The sequence below is a fragment of the Anser anser genome (assembly GCF_964211835.1).
Source record: "Anser anser genome assembly, chromosome: 8".
NCBI classification, from domain to species: domain Eukaryota; kingdom Metazoa; phylum Chordata; class Aves; order Anseriformes; family Anatidae; genus Anser; species Anser anser.
Window position 1 is genome coordinate 23,256,255 of NC_139728.1, and position 4,331 is coordinate 23,260,585.

Consider the following 4,331-nt stretch of genomic DNA (forward strand, 5'->3'; position numbering starts at 1 on the left):
TGCATTCCCAAAGCTTGCAGGTGGCACTCTCAAATGCAATTCTTATTCCTAATACAAAATGAAAGGCACAGCAACAACCTTGGGTACTGGTCAAACAGGCTGCAATTAAACCATGCAAAACATTACTGCAGGGAGCCATAGGTACACCTGTTATTGCCCATTGTAGCTCCTTTAAGGCTGCAACAGTTCATATTGAAATTGTTCCTACAAAACAGCTCTCCGACCAAGGAGCACGGGACTTAGCCCCACGTTCCCAATTCGCCAACCTGTGTTAGTCTTCGCTTTCCTCCTGCACATAGCTCCATGAGTTCTCTCTCCATTTCATTTCTCAACAGCCTGGAGAAGCCACGGTACTCTGCTGGAGCCCCTCTGGCTAAACAAGTGGATCTAAACCTGCTGCAAGGCAAACACCTGTATGCAAACCAGTGAAACTGGGGAGCTAAACTAAAAAAAAAAAAAAAAAAAAGGAGCAGGAAATACATGAAGCAACTCTGCTTTCCCCACAAGCAGCCTGGAGCTAAAAGAAAGCACCACGGCTCTCAATGCAGCTGACCAGAAGCAGTCTCTGAATGAAGTCCAGGGTGATTTAGGGTGAGGGAATGGTGGGGGAGACACGATCCATACCCGACTCACGATCCATACCCGACTTCCCCCGTGACAGTGTTGTCTAATAACTTGCCATAGGATTTTGATCTGACGGAGGACCAAATTAGGTTATGAGCTTTGCTGTCAATGTAACAGAAAACATCAGGCTCCCAGCTCCTTTGCTTGCTCTCTGCCACACACAGCCCTTGCCCTACTTCTTCCTTAGCAAAGCATTTTGGAAGGGCCCATTCCCCCTTCCCTCCCACTCCACCCTGAAGCAAAGCTGATGAACTGTGGCTGCTTGTCACCCTGCCAAACCTCGCTAACTAATCTCGGTGTGAAAGCAGCTGTGACAGGCAGCAGCTGAAGACGTAGCATCAAATTAACCAGCTGGAAGGGACCCAGCAGAGCACTGCTGCTCTCTCTTAACCACTGCATGAGTCAATTCTCACCGTCCTCAGCATCCCATTATGTTTGACTGGGTGCAGGGCCCGATTCCCTGAGCAGCCCATTCCAGCCAGTCCCCACAAAATATCTAGGAGCTGAAGCATTTCTTGCAGGGCTTTTTCCCACTGGAAGAGAAATCGTGGCTCGGTGACATCTCCCTCCAGACTCGCAATAGCTTTTTGTGCAAACAATGCCAGCGAAATGCCACCATTGCTTTTACAAGTTTTTTGTTTTGTTTTCATTCGAGAGAATTGCATTTCTGTGCTCGGAGCATTTTGAACGCGCTGATCGAATCTGGCAGGAGTAACCAAACACACACACATCGCATGGGAAATGGAACAAGGAGGGAAGGAAGGATACAAGCAAATATTTCTTCAGGATTGTCAGGCCTCTCAGTTTCCATGGCAGTGTGTTTCCATGGAAGCCAAATTTGAAGCCTGTTGCTGCCACTGGAGTGGCCCAAAGAAAAATTATTAGTCTTGAAAATTAACCAAGCTGCTCTCTACCTTGAGAGCCAGCCCACCCACAGCCCTAAAAAAATATATACACACATATATAAAAACCAGCAATTTCCATCTCTGATAAAAGATCCAAAGAGCACATGAGGAAGGAGGAGAGAGGAGGAGAAAATATCACAAAAAGACAAACAGGAGCTTCCTTTTATGCAACCAGCAGTAGAGCAAGGTTTCCAAAACACATTGGCAAGCACAAGGCTGAATGTGCTTTATGAAATGTTTCACACAAAGGTCAGCAAAATCCTGCAAAGCGTTCTGTACCACCAGATGCTGAGGGGACAAAAGGAGGGTACCCTGAGACTGGTGCTGCCTGGCTGCCATTTGGTTGTTCAAAACGAAGCCCCTTAATCATGCCACTACCTCCCCAGCAGTTTGCTCACCCACCTTGCTGTAAAAGCACAGGGAAGGGGATTTTTACTGGGGGCCTTCTTAGTCAACAATAAAGAGCAGCAGCTTTGCTGCTTTCCTTGCTGGTCAGAACAGGTTTACGAATGCTTGAAGTCTCTTTTTTCCTTATCTGCCCCATTTCCCCACCAAAGAGAAGTTCTCTGCAGCCCCTTTCATTTTTCTTAGGCCAGGTAGCCCACACAAACTGCCTGCTTTATCGCCAGTAACCAAAATAGTGTTGCACAGAGACTCAGCCCTTTCTGAGATGGTGCGATTTAGCGATGAGATGCAGGCACGTTCTGTAGGAGGCCTGAACACAAGTTCAGGTGACAATAGCAAACCTATTTGAAAGACCATTTATTTCAAAAGGACAGATCACCGAGACTCTGAATTTGTGACTTCCACCTAGAAACAAGTGCCATTCCCCCACTGAAATGGAAAAAGCATCGTAAAGGTCTACCTAATTGCGCCTTCTGGGGATATAAAGCCTAAAGAAAATCCCAACTGTAATTGAAAGATAAAGATCAGAGGGGAAAGAAGCCCCTGCCACAAGGGGGGCCCTGTTAGACCAGCAGCGGAATCTGAGTTCGATTCTCAGTTTGAGGCAAAGAGATGTGAGATCAGTACTACTGAGAAGTCATTTTTGTATCATGTATCACTATAAGGCCTCCTGTGCTGTGTGCTACCCCTCGTACCAGGGGAAGAAGGAACAAGAAGCAGGTGGTTTTAAAGCACCTGAACTAAAGCACCTGATCAGAACATGGTGAGAAGACTGCCTTTGGAAGGAAGGTGAGCCCAAATGCAGGGCCTGCTGTAGGGTTTGGGATTCCCGTTCTGTTCAGACTTCCAGAAGAGGAAACAAAACCCAGTGTTTGACACAGACCAGCTGAGCTGATTGTTGCAGGTGAGCCAGGCAGGGACACACCGGCAGCGCTGCATCCCACCTCTCATACTGACTGCCTCTAGGGCAAAACAGCCTTCTCCACCCAACCTTGGTTATGGACTACTAGCCATAAACCTCCAAAGAACCTTAAAAACTACTCTGCAAGAAGCAGCCAAAGCTAGTTTACATCTGCCAATAGAACAATTGGCACAAATCAACACCTCTCTCCTGTTTGGGGAGGTTTTCTTAGTTCCTACCATTACACAGCTCTGGCATGTACTGCTACCAGCTGTTTGCCTCCCTCTCTGCCAGAGATTAATGTCTTGAAGGAAAAGCATGACCAGATTCTAGCTCTTCAGTACGAAGTCCAGTATCTTACTTTCAAGCCCTGAACAGATGAGTTTGCAAGTACGTACCAGCGGGGAGCAAGGATGCTCTAATACAGGTCACACGTGGAGGCGGCTGCTGGCAGCATCCAAGGCAGCTGAGAGCACCACAAGAGCCAGATGGGGCTGCAAGCCATCAGGCAAGAGGCTCAGCACTTCCAGCATTTCACACACCAGTGCTTAAAATCCTTTGCACAGCACACATCAATAGCTGAAGCGTTCTCTTCACACAGAAGGCTTCAAGCCCAGAGGAGCACTTGCTCGCCTGGAAACGGTATCACTCAGACCTGCCTTTCTGCGGCTGTGAAGGGATGAGGAGGAGTCTCTATACAGGGCAATTCCACTAGCCAAAGGCAATGGCAAAAATATCCCCAAACTAATGTTCTCTTTGGACATTTCAACCTCTTCTCCCATGCTCTCTTTTGTAAAAGGAAACAGAATCTGGCCAGCAAGCAAGTTTTTTCCTCCATGTGCATTCACACACATGGGATTCACTTTCCATGATGGGTTTTAGAAAGGGGAACAAGGGCTCATAACAGGTCACCCAAGCACAGCAGCTTCGGTTTTTGAACCAACTCACTCTCTCTGGGGCTACCTCTACCAGCAGTGAGTAGCACCAGGTGCAGAGCAGAGCCCACAAAGGACCACTTACCAAGTTATTACCAGACCTTCCAGACCCCACTGTCTCCAGACAAGCAGCACAGTTAACGTCCCCACTTCACAGCTCCATGCTAACGCTCGTGCTTCAGGTTCAGGAGCCTGATGGGCTTCGGGGCTCCATCCAAGAGTATTTTGCATCGCACCACCACTCCTGGCCAAACTTCAGTATTTTTGCTTACACAAATCAAAAGGGAAAAACACAAAATGTAACTGGGCAGAGGAGTTCCTAAGCTCACTGGCCCTCAGTTATCTGATCTCTTATGAAGGTCAGAAGGATCACAGCCAAACAAAGCTGAGATCATAAGAGCTCCAGAGACCAATAAAACAATAGAGTCACAGAAGTGAAAAGTATACTTGATCTTCAGAATGTGTCTTAAACCCAGCAATGCAGAGAATTAAGCAAGTAATTCGTAATTTTGTGTCATCAATAAATCAAGAGCAAAAAACACACAAAAACTGTCAAAGTTG